Source organism: Lissotriton helveticus, chromosome 3_1 (genome assembly GCF_964261635.1).
Source record: "Lissotriton helveticus chromosome 3_1, aLisHel1.1, whole genome shotgun sequence".
Classification (NCBI taxonomy): Eukaryota; Metazoa; Chordata; class Amphibia; order Caudata; family Salamandridae; genus Lissotriton; species Lissotriton helveticus.
In genome coordinates this window covers 1715264993-1715284669 of record NC_136061.1, presented here as the reverse complement: position 1 = coordinate 1715284669, position 19677 = coordinate 1715264993, and positions in this window count along the sequence as shown.

Here is a 19677-nt window from a genome sequence, read left to right as displayed (position 1 = left end):
ACACACAAGCCCTTGGAGAACCTTGGAAAGTAAGATCAAAAAAAGCAAAGTTCTGTTTCCTTACTGCCAACAGATATAAGACGCAACTGCAGGCCAACCCAGCAAAGCAAAATACAGCAAAGTGTCAGTACTCTTCCTTAGAGCTCTTCTTCTTGGTGGAATCCTCAGTCCAGAAGTGTTCTTAAGCTGTGAGGTTATAGGTCCAATACTTATTCCTCTTTTGGCCTTTGAAGTAGGCATACTTCAAAGGAAAGTCTTTGTTGTCCACAAGATCCTGCCTTGGCTCCAGACACACTACCGGGAGGCAGAAATTGTGAGAGGCCAGGCACAGCCCTATTAAGGTGTCAGTGACAACTACTCAAACCACACTAGCTCAGGAAGGCCCATCAGCCTAGTGATGAACCACCCGGATATGCAAGGAACACCTCAACTCCCTTTGTGTGACTGTCTAGAGTGAATGCACAAACAACCCGGCTATCAGTCTAAACCAGACGCTGATTTCACAGGCAGTCATAGGCACAGGATGGTAAAGCAGATGAAGATGCATATTCACTAAAAGTGTCATTTTCAAACACACAATTTAAAAACCACTTTCACTAAAAGATGTACTGTTAAATTCTGAGTTCAGGGACCTCAATCTCCAAATCTCTATTCTTTGCCAACTGAAAGTTACACTTCTACTGTGTTACAAGGCAGCTCCAACGATCACCTATGGGAAAACTAGTCCTTGCAGAAGGGAAAAATGTAATTGGCAGTATTCCAATATCAGGACATGTAAAACACAGCAGTACATGTCCTACCTTTCACACACACTGCACTCTGCCCTTGAGGCTACCTAAGGCCTACCTTAGGGGTGTCTTACATGTACTAAAAGGGAAGGTTTGGGCCTGGCATGTAGGTACACTTGCTATGTCGACATGGCAGTCTAAAACTGCACTCACAGCCACTGCTGTGGCAGGTCTGTGACATGTTTACACAGCTACTCATATGCGGGTCACAAATACTGCTGCAGGCCCACTGATAGTATTTGACTTACAGGCCCTGGAACCCACAGTTGCACTTTGCTGGGGTCCTAACAGTAAATCAAATATGCCAATCATGTATAACTAATCAAAATCATAATTTACACAGAGACCACTTGCACTTTAGCACTGATCAGCAGTAGTAAAGTTCCCAGAGTACACAGACCAGCAAAAACGAAGTCCAGCATATAGTCAAAATACAGGATGTAGAGGTAAAAAGACAAGGGAAACCATGACAAGGATGCCAGATATAACACTTGTCACCTCCAGGTGAAAGTAGGGAAAATTACCAAACTTGGAAGTTGTTATCAATAAGGTAGAAGAATCGGGACAGACCGTCAACATTGGCGTGTTCTGTACCAGGGCTGTGTTCCACTGCATAATACATTCCCTGTAGTTAGAAGAACCACCTCAACAGTTTTGGGTTCTCACCCCTCATCTGCATTGACCATCTGAGGGGCTTGTGGTCTGTTTAAACCCAGAAGTGAGTCCCACACATATAGGATCTTAGCTTCTTCAGAGCCCAGACAACAGTAAAAGCTTCCCATTCAATTGTGCTACACCTCTGTTACAGGGGAAGTACCCTCTGACTAATGAAGGCTACAGGTTGGCCTAGGCCCTCTGTGCTAGAACTGCTCCAACACCATCTTCTGAATCACATGTCTGCACAACAAGCTCTTTGAAGAAATTGAGTGCCTTGATTATGGGCGCCATGCACATGGCTGCCTTCAGGGCATTAAATGTGGTCTGACAAGCCTCAGTCCAGATCACTTTCCTGGGTGTGCTTCCTGGAAGTCAGCTCAGTCAAAGGGGCAACAATGGTGCCATTGCCCTTGACAAATTCCCTGTACTATCTGGTGAGACCTAAATAGGTGTTAACTTCTATGTGAGTCTTGTGGTTTCCCAAGCCAAAATGTTGTCAATATTGGGTTGTAGGGGCGCCACCTGGCTGCTTCCTACATCATGTCCCAAGTCCACCATAGACCCCTGCCCTATCTGTCACTTGCTAGGCTTGAACGTGAGGCCTGCCCTCTGCAGGGCCTTCAACACTTCCCAGAGGTGGTGCAAGTGATTCTCCCAACTGGAACTGAACACTGCAATTTCGTCCAGGTAGTCAGTGCTCAAATCCTCCAGCCCAGCCAAAACATGGGTCACCAACCACTCACAGACGTAGCCTTTAAAACGTGTCTCAGACCTTCTACTGCAGGGCCTACGTACAAAGTTTACTGCCACATTAACTTGGCATTTAAAAGTATTTGCCAAGCCCTACACTCCCCATTTATTACACATTGATCACCCCTAAGATAGGCCTTAAGTAGCCATATGGGCAGGGTGCAGTTTAAGTAAAAGTTGCGACATGTGCCTTTACTGTGTGGCATGTCCTGGTAGGGACAAACAGCCTATTTTGTTTCTCACTACTGGGAGGCCCACTCCTCCCATAGGCTAGCATTGCATTTCCCTTATATATGATTAAGTGACAATTCCTGATCTTTGCAGCTGGACTCCAATCTATGTCTATGCTTGGTAGACGGCTACACTCGGTGCATACCTTCCAGACAGTCACAACACAGGGAGGGCTGGGTGGAACAGGAGTTAAATCTACTTACTTATGGTCTTCTTGTCCCGGTAGGGAGAGATCGTTCACACTGCAATTGTATAGGTTGTGTCCTGCCCTCACGCAAAGGGCTGATTTACCCCCTACTGATGTACCGAGCCAGGGCTGAGTTGTAAGGGACTGTTGTGCATTTCCAAAAGTTCTTTGAAGTCACCCCCGACATCAAAGACTTTTCGGAGTACAAGTACAGAGGCACAGTCCCCATGATTGTAGACACTGAGTGGGACTTGTAAAATAGACGCAATTGGCATTACATACTGCACATTGCTTCAACTGCTATGCTGTCAGGAGAAACTGCCACTGGGCCTATCTGCTTCGCGGTGTTGGCCTGTTGCCTGCTGATTGCTGGGTTGCAGGAGTGACTACCACCTTACATCTGCCCTGATTGTGCTGACCTGCCTGCCTACCTTCTTATGCCCCACAGGGCTCTCCAAGGACATGTTGGCTTGCTTGGTCATTTTTTCCAGGGCCATCAACATTTTCACCTGCACACCACTGCCATAGAACCCTTGTTGTCTGTGACTCTGGCAGCAGTGTGGAATGCAGTAGGAGCTGTGCTGGAATGCTTCTTTCTTGTCACAGTGTCTTACTGCTAGTGCATGGTAAAGCACTTCTAGGGGCCAACCAAAATTGTGTGTAAACCAATTTGCCGTCGTAGGAAGGTTTTGCGTGCTGAGAACTCTTCATCAGTATAGAGCGACCTTAGAAGCAGAAGGGCCGTGTCAAGGCCCCTGCTCACTTGCAACTACACCGACTCATGATTAATTGCAATGAGGACCCACATCAGCACAGAGCAGCTGCGTGTTTTGGTCCTAACTCCTCATAGTGGTATGGAGTGATGGCCGAGGATCGCTGGAGCCACCACTCCCGGCACAGCTCAGTGAAGCTCAGTCGACGCGGCACTCTGAACCAACAGTCCAGTGAAACATGCAAAGGATCACTGTGTCTGCCAGCTGGGAGGAAAGACGTAGCATCACTGCTCCTGGCAAGGAGCCACCTAGAGTTTGATACCTAACAGTGGTGCGAGCTTTGAATTGGCCCTATTCAGGTACTGTGGGAGCTGGAACAGTGGCACCGCTGTCCCACGTTCCTTTACGGGCTAGTGGGCCCTTTTCAGAAAGAAGAGAGGCCTTGCTTATTTATCTGCTCTTTGAACATTGTTACAAAGGTTACACAGTTATTAGAGCATAGCTACATAGTTACATGTTAGATCGAGACAAACAATAAGGACATATGCGTAAGGGAAAAAGCAGGCAAGGGGAGAGATTCAGGGGAGAGGGGGTAGAAGCAGTGGAAGTAGATAGCGAATGAAGGAGGGAAAGAGGAGGTGGAGGGTGAGAGACACAGCATGAAAGACGAGTGGGGGTGACGGGGCACAAACTGGTAGACGAGTAATAGTTGCGTCCAAAGTCCAGTAGACAGTGATCCCAGGGGAAGTGGTATCATTCCCCCAACTCCATTGCGAGAGGCTCCCTTAACGCAGCGGACTCTCTCAGAGGGGTTTCTGAGACTCCAAGGCCTACCTACTGGATTCTTCCCCAAAAAGGGGAGAGGGAGTGCTTTGGCAAGGGGCCATACCATACCTCAACTGTGAGTGTCTCCCTTGGCACTGTGGACTCTCTCAGAGGGATCACTGAGACTCCAGAGTATAAGTAATTGGATATTTCCCCAACAAGAGAAGAAGCAGTGCTTAGTTAAAGGGCACAAGGGACAGGGGCTTGGCGGCATAGCAGGCAAGGGGAGAGATTAAGGGGAGAGGGGATAGAAGCAGAGGAAGTAGACAAAGAATGAAAGAGGGAAAGTGGTAGGGGAGGGTGAGAGAGAGCATGAAAGAGGGGGGAAGGTGAAGGGGGCACAAGCCGGCAAACGGGTAAAAACCGCGTCCAAGGTCCGGTAAGCTGAGACCTCAGCAACAATGTTGTGAGAATTCATAGGAGGGAGGGGAGGTAGGAGCCACAGCAGGGAGACGAGGAAGAACTGTGCCCATTGACCGGCTGGGTAGGGGACGTTCAAGGGGAAACCAGGGCCAATTTCCCCTATAGCTGTCTAGCAGCTCCACCGGGCATCAGCCATGTTGCTCCAGTCTCAGCATTCAGGAAATACATTTTTGAATAGATACATAGGCTACAGTTGCATAGTGAAGTAGCGAAAGTACTTGTTCCCACTAGAGGACAGAGGTAAAAGAAGGGGGGACATAAAACAATCCAGAGAAGGAACTGGAGGCTGCCATTTTAGGCTGCAGAGGAAAAGAACACAGAGGCGGATGTCATTTTAAGGTCAGGCACATCATGTCTAGGCCTCTGTAGGTCCCTGTGTAGGCATTGATGCGGTAGTTGGCCTCGGCAATGATGAAGCCCTGCTCGTGGGAGGCAGCAGATAGCTCTGGCCCCCTGGAGGCCTTTAGAAGTCACCCTCTACCCCCCTCTTTCATATCTGCAATGACCGAACGCACATGTTTGCCTCGGGGTGCCTCCCATATCTGCCTACAGCCCCTCTCCACAACCGGCCAATTTCACCAACCTCTGGGATAGTCGCCGCTCCGGTCCCAGCACCAGCACTTCAGGCATGTCTGCGGCACCGGCACTCAACACCTATCAGCTGCTCTTTAAACTGCTACTTTAAACTGATGGTTGCAACCGGATGGGATAGCTCCACTTATGCGGCACTCCCCACAAGACTCCAATACAGCTGTTCCGTAGATAATGTGGAGGACAGATGCCCGCCCAAAATTACCACTGCACAATGTCCCTGCGCACCTAAGCCAGATCGGGGTGTAGACAGGGCATTACAAACACCAGACCAAGTCACAACCTGGAGTCAGCCATTGTCAAAAGTGGAAATTCCTGCAGCTTCAAACCTCCACCACCTAAGCTCAGGCGCCCTCTAGGTCTCCGTGTGTTCAGCACTCGAAGCAGATGGCGCAGGGACATTATATAGGGCTTGAGTAAAAGCATGGCATACATAAATATGTAGGGGCAGATTTAAAAGAAACTGACGCATCTGCATAGATGCGTCAGTTACCTTGCGTCAGCAATGAATGTCCGTGCACCACTATGGATGCGCTGTATTTACAATATAGTGCTCCAAGGCGCAAGGATTAACAGATGCGTCAGTAATTCTGACGCATCTGTTGGCGCAAAAGGGATGCATTGCTGGAGTTGCTTATGAAACTGATGAAAATCCAGCAATGCTTCACAATAAATGGGTGAGTCCCATTCAAAAAGCCCTGCGTCATTTCTTATGCCTAGTCTGAGCAGGCGTAGGGATTTTAACTCAGTGAAGGTGTAGAGTAATGCAGTGAAATCTTGTAGATTTTGCTGCGTCAGTTCTACATGGCTTTTTGCGTTGGAACGCCCACCCTGCATACCTGACGCAGTTATAATGTGACGCAGGGCTTTACATGGTGACGCATCTAACTAAATGCATCACGTTGTAAATGGGCCGCAACAGTTACGCCGCGGATGCGTCACAAAAGTGATGAAACAGCGGCACAAAAGTCACCCAAGGGGCTTGTAAATCTGCAGCAAAAAGAGTATAATAACTCAGGCAAAATGCATGGTGCTTTTTGAACATACAGCTGCCTTAAGTAACAAACTTACTCAACAACAGTCAATGCATCATGGTGAATGCTGTGCATGATAAGACTGACTTTAGTAGCAGTCTTTCTAAGTTCACTTTTGCTGGTAAAATATATATCACCAAGTGGCGGTTGCCACTATATAGCTATAGTTAGGATCATGGTTTTATAGGAAATGCATTTTTTGGTTTGCTTATATCTTTGGTGCAGTTTGCCAAATCTTCACAAAAATGGCTCATTCCATTTTTCTTACCTCATCTCCTAACTTTCCAGAGTTAAAAACAAAGGTGAAGAAGACAAATGGGATACAGTAGAGATACCCTTACTGACTAGGCCTGATAGTAGGGTCCTAAAATGGCCCAAATTTTTTTTATTTTTTTTGTTTTTGTGAATCTGCAGCAAAAAAGTGTTTTTAAAAAGATCAGGTCTTTTAAAAAATACCTCCCAGATGAGCAAGGGACAATTAGTATTTTCAATTAGTTATTTCAAGGAGGTGTCTAGGCCACCTCCCCAATTCTCTGTAAGGCCCTGTGAACCCCATCCCCAGGACTGAGTTAAATATGTAGGGTGGAGGGCACGCAGCACCGCTCTCAGAGCCTTTAAAAAGGCCCTTGGGACCCCATCACCCATAGCTGGCTCTCTGAAACATATATTTGCTCCAACCTGGCAGAAGCATTTTTGAAATTCCCATCAGGCAGAAGCAAACAGTGCAGGCAGGAAAAGGCATTTATGTTCCCATCCAGTGCGATATTTAAAAACCATATAGAAGCAGACTTCTGTTTTTCTTGCTCGCACTGATGTGGGCAGGGAAACAGATTTTGCTCCCGTCCAGGGGGAGCAACTTTAAGTAGATGCTCCCCCCTGGCCAGAGCAATACCGGCTCTCATAGTATGGGGGAGCCATCTGGAGCTACAGGGCCCAGGAACTTCCCCCGAGGCCTCCAATATGCCACTTGGTACAATTGAAGGGAAATTAATAATCATCTTTTTAAACTTTCGTTATCTCCCAACTTTACCCTCTCTGGGATGCTTATTTATCGTCCCCCCGGCCCAGCGAGTTCTTGGGCTTCCACCTTTCCTGAGCATGTAGCACCTCTACTTCAGAACTCCACTCATTTTTTGATTATTGGTGACCTGAACTTACATTTGAACGATCCGTCTTGTTCTATCAGCGTCAATCTCTTACAGGACCTTGCTGCTCTCAATATCACCTTACATAACTCTGGCCCTACTCATAAGGCAGGGAACCTTTTGGATCCCATTTTGTCAAACTTAGACACCATTACGTGTAGGCCTCCCCTACCTATCTTATGGTCTGATCATTTTATGGTAACTTTCTCCGTTACTATTGGTTGTTTGCCCAACACCCCCTCCACCTCCACTGAATTAAGGACATCCAGAAACTGGAAAAATCTGGATTTCAAGAAACTTAATTCTTGCCTTGAGGACTCAAAACCTCTCACTGAAGTCACCAGTATTAAAGCAGCGGCTGCTATTCATACTTGGCTTACCCTTGCTGCCGATGCATGCGTACCTCAGCGCAAGCAAAAGCACAACCTACACCATCCGCCTGCGCCCTGGTTCACAGCTGCATTAAAACAAGAAAAAAACATCTGCAAAAACCTCGAGCGCAAGTGACGCATGCAGTATGATTTGTGTTCCAAGCAAACTTATAAGACCGCTCTAACCAAATATCATTTACTCTGCAAAACTGCAAAAATGGAATATGTCAATTTAACTATTCTTGAGGCACAAAATCGCCCTAAGGCGCTTTTTAAGGTTGTACAAAAACTTTCGGGCACATTATGTCAGCCCAATACGCCTTGTCTAGACGCCACAAAATGCAATTCTCTGGCTGAATTCTTTATCGCCAAAATTGACACCATTTACACCGACTTTGAAAAATATATTTCTCCTCATCTCTCCCCCAAATTATTTGCTCCAGTTACTCTGTGACTTCAGAGGATAGGCCCTATACACCCTCACAGCAGATCTGCCCCTCTAAAGCACCCAACCCTACGATCTCCTGTGCACCTGTGGTCCCAGAGGAGACCAGTCTTCCATTTTCACAGCTGATCGGTACTTGGGATCCCCTTAATATTACCACACTTCATGATATTGTCAGTAATATCAAATCTGGTTCCCCATTGGATCCATTTCCCCCTCAAATTCTAAAAACGTTGGACAATTCCTCCCTTAAACTCATTTTGGACTTACTTAACACCTCCCTTAGAGAAGCCATAGTACCTTCTGCATGGAAACATGCAATGATAGTGCCTCTGCTAAGAAAGGCAAATGCTGATTCAAATAATCCATCTAACGTCCGCCCCATTTCACTCCTCCCGGTTTTTTCAAAAATTTTGGAAAAACATATTAACACACAACTCACCCTACATGTTGAATCTAGGAACATTCTACATCCATCTCAATCAGGTTTTAGGTCCGGCTTCTCGACGGAATCTACTCTGTTGGGGGTTTCAGAAACCATCCGATGCCGAGTGGATAGGGGGAAACCATGGCACTCATTTTGCTTGATTTGAGTGCCGCATTTGACACGGTTTCCCACCCCATCCTCATTAATGCCCTTAAATCATCTGGCATTACCGGCTCAGCCCTCAACTGGCTTGCTAGTTTTCTTTCAGACCGTACCTTTCAAGTCTTCTCCTCTTCATCAGCTTCTCAAATCTATAAATCGGCTTATGGTGTCCCGCAGGGCTCCATCTTGAGCCCCTTGCTTTTTAATTTGTATGTCAGATCCTTGGCTACTATTGCAGAGCAAGCTGGGCTCACTATTTATTCATACGCCGATGATACCCAGATCATCTATTCTCTCTCGATGGGACCTCACTCTTCCTCTTCCTCCCTCTGTGTAGGACTTAGTAACATCGCTGCATGGATGCACGATAATAAATTGAAATTGAACGGGGGAAAACAGAGCTTCTTCTGTTTGGCCATAATACTACTCTGTGGGGGCCCCAACACTGGCCCTCGCAAATGGGCACTCTCCCCGTTCCCTCTAGAACAGCACGTAACCTTGGCGTCATTTTTGACGACCAGTTATCCATGAAGCACCATGTGGTCAAAACTTTCTCTACAACTTCCTCTACTTGTATTACCATCATCAAATGGTTGAGAAAGATCATTTGGATGCTCCTCCAGGAAACACAGAAAACCGTAGTCCAGGCCTTAATCACCTCTAGACTAGACTACGGTAATATTCTCCTCCTTGGGGCCTGCAAAGAGGTGATCCGTAAATTACAGACAGTCCAGAACATAGGACAATGCTGCAAGCTGACTGACAAGATGGTAACAGTTAAGTAATGGAAATATATTTTTGTGTTTATTAATGTGTATCATGTTTTGTCTTCTGATTAAAAGTTATAAAGGATATTTGTTTGTTATGAGAAATGTCTCTCTTTTGTGTGTTGTGTATTTTTTTTGCTTCTGCCCACAGATCATTCATGGACTGTTCTGGGTGATTTTAAGGCTGACAAGACACGTGAGTTTGGTTGGTTGAAAAGAGATGTGTTTTTGTGTAATTCCTTTGGAAAGAAATGTTCATGTGTTTTTTTTATGTTTGTGTATTTGGTCCTATCATGAATTGTTCTTGCTGGTCCTGTATGTCAGAAGTGGCACAGTAGATTGTATTGACAACCGATCGCCACTAACTGGTGACCAGCTGTCAAAAGAAGGGTAAGGAAAGGAAAAAAGTGTAATTTTGATTTTAAAACCTGACAAATTAGGCAGGCCTGAATATTGGGTTTTGGGCTGCAGGTTCACAGTGCATAAAGTACATGACATGAAGTGTGCGCGTCACCACTCATTCACATATGCTATTGTTTTGTCTATGCTTTTTGTGCTTGATATACAGCAAGTATATCTGATGGCTTGACATGTGCGTTTTGTGCGTTTTTTATTTTATGCATGTTTTTGTTTTATGTTGTTGCTTCTGATACTATTATAAGTTCCCCTGTGTTGTGAAGGGATTTGCATGATGATGCGTATCACTGCACAACAGTTGGGTGGATTTGCGCTGATACTAAATTTCACAGATATGATTTTTCAGACAACACTTCACCAGTGCATGTCTATTTTGGCTATAATGGTATTGAAGAAAAATAACAGAGATATACAGGATCAAAGTGTGTCACCTGCAATTAGTCACAATACTGTCCTCTTCCCTTAAGGAACAGGCAGCCCTAAATTTATGTTTCCTTGATTGGACCTAAGGATGAAATTATAGATTTGTGGCTCTTGCTAAAGGTGACCTAAACTTTTCATTTTTCCCTGAAAAAGGAACTGGAACATTAGCTGAGATTACCGTATGTGGTGTAGGGGCCTGAGGTAGAGTTAAAATTTGTGTACTATTTTGACTTTTGTGCATCACCCATACTCTTGGTATTATGTCACAAACTTGACTATCACCCGAGTAATTTTTCTTGTCCTTCCTATGAATTTTTCTTTTGCCGCTTCTCCCCTGACTGATGTTGCATTGTGCCTAGTTATTGGGGATTTTAGCTGTGTCCTACTCACATTTCCCTTTTCCGTATTCTTTTCACCAGTCAGCTCATTTATTCCTTTTGTATGACCAGACTGGTTTTTAAGAATTTTCTTTAGGCCTACTTTGATGTTTTCCAGTCTGACCGTCATGGTAGTGATGGACTGGTTAACTGACTCAATACTATAGTAAGACAAGTTTTCCACCTCAATAGGAGACACCTTATGTTTTTTTGAATATGACAAATTCAATGCCTATTCTGATTTGGTTTTTAGTTCCTTTTTTCTGCTGCTTTAATTTTTGGTGGATCAGGTATGTTCTAATCATGGAAATACTAGGACTCTCTAGTTCTTGTTTTTTTGTTTCCACATTTTGATCATTAGCTTTTGTATTGTATAGTCCACCTGATGCACAATTATTAAAGGGAGGTATCTACATGTCCCTGATAATTTGTATTATGTGATTTCTCTTTTGAGGTGTTCTAGATAAGGAACTTAGGAACACCTAGACGTAATCATTGAAAAAGAAAAAAGAAATGTTTACCCCATTAGACAATGCCACTATGTGTGAGGACATCCATTCAGATAGAATTCCCATGTAGCTATCTACCCTTAGATGTTAGAGGATATGCTCTCACATGGAAACCCAATTGAAGAGGCTAGAGGCACTGTTTTGCCTTCTGCCTTTGTCTTTGTATTCTATGAGAATGACAGTGTATTTTAGATCACAATAGTCCCATGGCGTATGGCCACTCCCTCGCAGATTGCAGGCCACCTGCTTGCAATCCCCTTGTTAAAAACAATAAACTGTTTTTGTACTAAATTGATGGAAACTAACAACTGTATCACATTTCCTACATCACTAGGTTCTGCGGGTTTAAGTCATAATAACCTGCGGAACTCACCCACAATCCCATCAGTGACAGCTATAGATGAAAAGTCCCAGCACCCAGAAAATAGCAAGACTGGACAGCGATCGCCAGCGTGCCATCAGTGGTATCTCCAAAGTATTGTGCTTGCTTCATCAGAAGGCGTTGAACATCAGAAAAGAAGGAGGAGCTGGTTTTGCCACAGAACCAGTTTCAGTGCAAAAGAGCAAAAGAGAAGGATCCCTGTTGTTTTGAGGCTTCAGTTTTCCACCTGTCATGTGCTGGTAACCTCTGACAGTGTGCAGTCCCTTGAGCCCCTTGGCCTGAGTTTTGGCCACACACCCCCTTTTTTTTGCTCCAACGGAAAGGCAGTGCACAGGATGATCCAAGATTGGCAAAAGGCACTACATTGTGGTACATTGTGGTACCTATGATTAAATGAAAGAGCAGCCTGAGCATCCTCTGACACTGATTAGAGAGTGTTGGAGCCTGAAAGTGTTGCTGAGTGTGACAGTCTGTTGCTCTTTCCCAATTAATAATACTCTGCATGAGATGATCTGTGCCCATGACTAACGAAGAGCACAATATCTGTAGTGCCTGCAGCACAGGAAATATTGGTGCACTGCATTGAGACATTGAGACTTTCAAGTGAGCTGTGAGTGTTTGCCAGGAGGGCACTCCAACGGATACTGAGAAGCACCATTTTCATGAAAGGCCTGAATGAAGAGGCCGATGCGGAAGAAAACAACAGAAGCAGATTTGATGGACAATAGAAGCCTGCCAGAGAGGCTTGGACGGACTCTGGGTATTTCCCGTGCGATTGCATAGAATGGGTGTTTGGAGATTGATTCTTATTATTTTACTGGCATTGTCAATAGTCGCTGAAATAACTAGGAGCCCTGAAAAAGTTTGCTAAATAATTTTAGGATTTGCTTTTGCCTAAGGTTGTGAAAAAAAATTATAAACCTGTTTGTAATAGTGGTCATTACTTTCTTTTGCTATCTGAATGTTAAATGCTTTGTTCTCTTTGTATTCCTGCTGATATTGTATATATACCTGTTTGTATAAAATGAGTAGAATGCTCACCTAGCAATGAATTAGGATTTGCCTGTGTAATGGCAAAAGGAGGGCTAAGGTTCTTTCATTTTGACTCCATCTTACATTTGTCGTCATTTTGCATTGCCTTTACACAGGCTGCTCTATTCATGAAGTGTCTCTGCCCTTTGGACTGCAACGTGTTGAAAACTCCCTCTCTCCTTGTTTTGAGAACCAATCTCAGACACCAGCTGGCCTAACTGCATACAGACATGTCCTGCCATTACTGATTGACCTATAGGTGCTGTAATTGATTGACTTATGGGTTGGGCAGAAACACGACTTAAGGGGGACGTTCTGGTTACATGATGCCTTGTTTTGAATGTTTTCTTATTGGCTAGTATTTTGCAGATCTTGTATGTCCATATTAGGTATTTTGCATGCTTGCAAAAGCTAGGACTGCCCCTTACTTTTGTGCTGAGTTTGCAACCCTAATTTCAAAAAGGGGGTGGTGATGGACAGAGTATCTGAGTTAATCAGAACACTCCTACCCAGTCAACAGATCAGGGCTTGATCCATCACAGTTTTTTAGCTCACTGCACCATCCCAGTTCAGAACCTGGCTATATGCAAATTAGTCTGTCCCTGGCCCAGTGCATCATGGGAACAGGGCAGACCAAACTACCAAGCCAATTCTTCACTGGAAAGGAAACAAGCTTCCGGGGACCGGTTTCTGGCATTACAGCCGTCTTCCGCCCTGCTTGCTTGAATCCTGATGGTGCAGTGAGCAAGGGACTCATGTCTGAGCATACCCTTCCACACTCATGGTGGCCAAAATAATTTCAAAAAGGGGGTGGTGATGGACAGAGTATCTGAGTTAATCAGAACACTCCTACCCAGTCAACAGATCAGGGCTTGATCCATCACCGTTTTTTAGCTCACTGCACCATCCCAGTTCAGAACCTGGCTATATGCAAATTAGTCTGTCCCTGGCCCAGTGCATCATGGGAACAGGGCAGACCAAACTACCAAGCCAATTCTTCACTGGAAATGAAACAAGCTTCCGAGGACCGGTTTCTGGCATTACAGCCGTCTTCGGCCCGGCTTGCTTGAATCCTGATGGTGCAGTGAGCAAGGGACTCATGTCTGAGCATACCCTTCCACACTCATGGTGGCCAAAATAATTTCAAAAAGGGGGTGGTGATGGACAGAGTATCTGAGTTAATCAGAACACTCCTACCCAGTCAACAGATCAGGGCTTGATCCATCACCGTTTTTTAGCTCACTGCACCATCCCAGTTCAGAAGCTGGCTATATGCAAATTAGTCTGTCCCTGGCCCAGTGCATCATGGGAACAGGGCAGACCAAACTACCAAGCCAATTCTTCACTGGAAAGGAAACAAGCTTCCGGGGACCGGTTTCTGGCATTACAGCCGTCTTCTAAAAAACGGTGATGGATCAAGCCCTGATCTTTTGACTGGGTAGGAGTGTTCTGCTTAATTCAGATACTCTGTCCATCACCACCCCCCTTTTGAATCGAGTTTGTAACCCTAAGCATATAAAAGGCCTCAGTGTTCTGTACTCTTTAGACTGCCTCATTCAGTTGCTAAGGCTCCTGTGTGACGTAGTCACACAGGAGCCTTAGCAACTTAGCAACTTAATTAAGTTTAATAAAGATGTCTTTTCATATTTCAGCTTCTGTGCCAAGTTCTTTGTATTAGTGAGACCCCTGAGAATGAAGATTACAGTTCTTCAGACTTAAACCCAAGGTCAATTGTAAGAAAACAGACTGGCGTATACATTGTAGAAACAAACATGATTCTAAATTAAATAATACATTCAAAAACTATTTAAATGCATAGTTAATCTTACAAAGGTAGTATAAAAATTCAAATGACTGTACAAATACGGCAAGAATTCACCAGTAAACATAAAAATTGCAAATGCCCCATATTACGTGGAATACATTTATATTTACCTTTAAAACATACAATGAGAAGAACTCGATTAAATATCCCTGGATAATACAGATTGGTTCTAATCTTCTTAGAGTATGTTTATCGGCCTCAATGCCTAAAAATACCACCTTGCCAATATATATATTTATTTATTTATTGCTTGGCGCATCAAATAAATTGTGTTGACCAGTAGGCAATGTCTGAATAGGTCAAGTTTCCAATGAGAATATTAATGATTTCCGTGTGAAAAATTACCCCAGGTTACAATTGACAACATGTCGTTGTATGCAGCCGAGGTTAAGAGGGGTTAGCCAGGCAAACGCTGAAAGTACCCGCAGATTCAAATGGGATTACTCGGCCACAATCCAGGTGTATATTGAAGGCGGGACAGATCAGGCCGAAATAGCTCCCAGTGTGACAACCAGCCGTAACAACCCCCCCTCTATGGATATAATCTATGCCACTCTCAAGCAAATGCAGGGGGAAGCTTGCCAGAAGAATCGTATGGCACATCAGGCCACAAAGAAATTACAGGGATCTATCCAGAAGGTGAGCAATATGTGCTCAGAGATGAAAGAAAGGGTGACACACATTGAGGAAAGAACCATGACCCTTCAGTGTGAACTGGGAAAAATGCAGTAATATGAGGAACTACAGGAAAAGCAGTCAGTTGATATGATGTGGAAACTGGAAGATTTCAAGAATCAGCAGCGCCGAAATAACCTTCGATTTCTTGGAATAGTTGAAAATAGCAAAGGCAGCGATGTAAGATCTTGTATGGTGGATCTGTTGAAGGGTGCCTTCCCCGAACTTTCCAACTGGAACTGATGTGCGGAGATCCAATGGGCACACCGCTTCCCACCCACATCTTTAACAGGGCCAGCACCGTCATCGCACCCCACCTCCGGAAGGCCATCAACAGCTCCCTTGAGACAGCGACCTTCCCCGAGGACTGGAAGCACGCCGAGAACAACACCCTACTGAACAAACCCACGGCTGACCCCAAGGACCTCAAAAACTTCCGACCCATCTCCCTGCTCACGTTCCCGGCGAAGGTCATCGAGGAGGCCGTCAACATACAATTAACCAGGATCCTCGAGGAAAACAGCATCCTGGACTTGTCCCAGTCCCGATTTCGCCGCAACCACAGCACCGAGACAGCCCTCCTAGCCGCCACCGACGACATCAGAACCCTGCTAGACAATGGTGAAACCGTGTCCCTCATCCTCCTGGACCTGTCGGCCGCCTTCTACACAGTCTGCCATCACACCCTACGCTCACGCCTCCACAACACAGGGATTCAAGAGAAGGCCCTGGACTGGACCACCTCCTTCCTCTCCGGTAGAACACAGAGCATCCGCCTTCCTCCCTTCTGCTCCGAAGCCACCGAGATCGTCTGCGGCGTACCCCAGGGCTCTTCCCTCAGCCCACGCTGTTCAACATCTACATGGCCCTGCTCGCCCACATCGCTCGACTGCACAACCTCAACACCATCTCCTACGCCGACGACAGCCAGCTCCCTCATGAAATGAAATGAAATTAAATGAAATGAAATGAAATGAAATTGGATTTATAAAGCGCATGGCTGCCCGTGAGCGTCCCAGCGCTACCATACGAAAATAAGAAGCTCTAAGGGGGGCAAGGGAGATTAGGAGGCTTTGGGAAAAAGAAAGAATTTGAGACATTTGCGAAATTTGCTAAGGGATGGTTCAGTGCGAATGTGCCTGGGGAGGGCGTTCCAGGTCTTTGCTGCATTTACCGAGAAGCGACGGCCTCCCGAGCGGGCTTTCCTAATTCTGGGGACTATAACCAGATTTTCAAGGTCCGATCTCAAGGCCCGTGGGGGTCTGTATGGGCGTATCAGGCCACTTAGGGCCTGGGGTCCTTTGCCTTGAAGAGCTTTGTGAACAATGCATGATGATTTAAAGGAGATGCGCTCACGCACTGGGAGCCAGTGCAAGGTTCTCAACAATGGTTTTGCTGATGCTCTTCTTGGGGCTCCCAGGAGCATCCTGGCAGCAGCGTTTTGTACTCGTTGCAGTGTGTTGATAGTGGCTTCCGGGGCTGCCAGGAGTAGAGCATTACTAAAATCCAATCTGGACAGGATCAGTCCCTGAATTAATAATTTTCTAGATTGGAAGGGAAGCAGTGGGAGGACTTTCCGCACAGTTCGGAGCAAGCCGAAACATGTGCCTGCCACTTTCTGGGCATGTGCCCTGAAGGTTAGTTCAGGCTCGAACCATACCCCCAGGCTCTTGATTTTGTCTTTTGGTGAGGGCACCTCTCCCATGCAGGGGGGCCAAGATGTATTGGGTAGAGAGGAGAGTTGGTGACCCAGAATTAGAATCTCGGTTTTTGCTCCGTTTAATTTAAGCTTGGAGTTAGACATCCAGGAGAAAATTTCCGAGAGGCAGGCCGAGAGGTTGTCTGAGCATCCCGAATTTTGCGTCAGCGAGACGACTAGTTGGGTGTCATCAGCGTAGGTGACGCATTTAATCCCGAACGGGGCTACTACCTCCTCCAGTGGGGCCATATAAACATTGAATAAGGTAGGGCTCAGGGAAGAGCCCTACCAAAGACCCTCACACAGCCAAAACCAACCTCCACGAGGGAATGACGGCCGTCGCCGACTGGACAGCGAAACAGCCGGCTGAAGCTGAACTCAGACAAAACGGAGGTCCTCATGCTCGGGTCCACCCCCTTGGCTTGGTACGACTTCTGGTGGCCCTCCTCAATAGGAACGGGCCCCACACCCACCGACCACGCACGCAACCTAGGGGTTATCCTCGATTCCACCCTCTCAATGACAAAGCAGGTCAACGCCGTCTCCTCCTCCTGCTTCAACACCCTCCGTATGCTTCACAGGATCTGCAAGTGGATCCCCACCGAAACCAGAAGGACGGTCACCCAAGCTCTCGTCAGCAGTAGACTGGATTACGGATACGCCCTCTACGCGGAGCCTCCACGAAGCTCCTCAAATGGCTCCAATGCATCCAGAACGCTTCAGCACGTTTGATCCTCGACATCCCGCGCCGCAGCCATATCACACTCCGCCTGAAAGACCTGCACTGGCTCCCCATCAACTAGAGGATAACCTTCAAGCTCCTCACCCACGCACACAAAGGACTCCACACACCGGACAAGAGTACCTCAACTGCCGCCTCAACTTCTACACCCCCACCCGCCAGCTCCGCTCCACAGACCTCACCCTCACCACCATCCCCCACATCCGAAGAGCAACCACTGGTGGTAGATCCTTCTCCCACCTCGCCGCCAAGACATGGAACACCCTCCCCCTCCTCATACGGCAGACACAGGACCTACTGAATTTCAGGAGACTCCTGAAGACCTGGCTTAATTGAACAGTAGCAGCTCCCCCTCCCCTCAGCGCCTTGAAACCCTCACGGGTAAGTAGGCTGCTTTACAAATAATATGATTGATTGATTGATTGATTGATTGAGCACCGGCCTCAGCACACTAACAACTTGCCGAAAGACATCAAGGCCCTAAACAGCTGGAGCACCACATGTGCCGACGCCCTGGCTCTCCTCAAGTGTAACCCAACCGAAAGAGCCCAACCATGGGCCACTGATTACACAGAGAAACTCAAGCTGACGAAACACCCCTACAAGCAACTGAGTTGCACTGTAGTGCACACGGAAAACAAGTCAAGACACTACAGATATAGACACCTTCAAATAAGTCATAAGACACTAGCACCAGCAGGAACATCAAGCTGACAGCTCTTGCAGATCACATCAATGCCAACAATAACAGCAGGAAGGAATTCACCATCATCAGAGATCTCACTGTGCTTTTTGCCAGCTCCAGCAACATCACCGTCTCACGAGATCTTTTCAACAAGCTCTCAGAAATTTTCTGTAACAAAATCACTTCCATATACAGCAACTTTGGCCCTCAACCTGACCCTGCCACCGTTGCCAGTCAAATCCCATCACAGCTGATAAAAGAAACCTGACCTTGTGGCCTGCTGTCACCTCCATCGAAATTGTTGCTATGATGAAGGGCATCGACTCGGGGACTACATCTGAACCTTGACCCCACCAATACTTCGCTAACGGATTCCTACCTATCAGCAAAGCACTAGTACCCATCTTCATCTCTTCCATCGACCCACCCACCCAGACACCTGGAAACATGCCACCTTCATACCCCTGCTCAAATAAACAGCTCATGATCCAGCCATGCTTTCCAACGACAGACCAGTCTGCCTCCTACCATACCAGGCAAAGGTCATGGGGAAACTAATCAACCGACACCTACCAGACCACCTCGGCACCCACCAGCTCTTCAAAGCCAGGCAGTCCCAATTGAAGCCAACCATAGTGCAGAAATAGCACTTATTGCTGGCACAGATGACTTCCGCATGGTCCTTGATAGAAATGGCAGCCCTCATTCACCTGGAACTCTCTGGAGCATTTTGCGCAGTCTTTCACCCCATCCTCATCAGGCACCTGCATGAGATTGGTATGCAAGGACCAGCTTTCTGCTAGATATGCTCCTTCTTAATGGATAGAATACAAGCTGTTACCCTGGCTACTTATGCCTCAGAAGCCTGCAAACTTATCTGCAGAGTGCCTCAAGGTTCATCGATCAGCCTCACCCTCTTCAACACATAGATGATTCTTCTGGCCAATGTTATTTTCGTACACAACATCAACATCCTGTCCTACACTGGTGACAGACAACTTATACTCTCCCTCTCAGTCAAGCCCCCAACACAAGAAATAAGTTCAACACCTGCATGACTGAAGCAGTTTACTGAATAACCAATTGTCTCAAGCTCAACACCGACAAGGCAAAAGTAGTGATCTTCGGAAAGAATACCTCACTGTGGGACTCCAATGTGACGGCTGAAATCAGACCCACATCTACACTCAGAACCCATAGCAGGAACCTCAAAATAACCATCAGCGACAAACTGGACAGGACCAAGTCAACATCACCACTGCATCCTGCTTCCACACCCTGAAGATGCTGATAAACATCTTCAAATGGCTTCCAAGCAACAATAGAAAACATGTTACTCACACCCTAGTCACCAGCAAGTTGGACTATGGGAGCACCCTCCATGTCGGGATTACT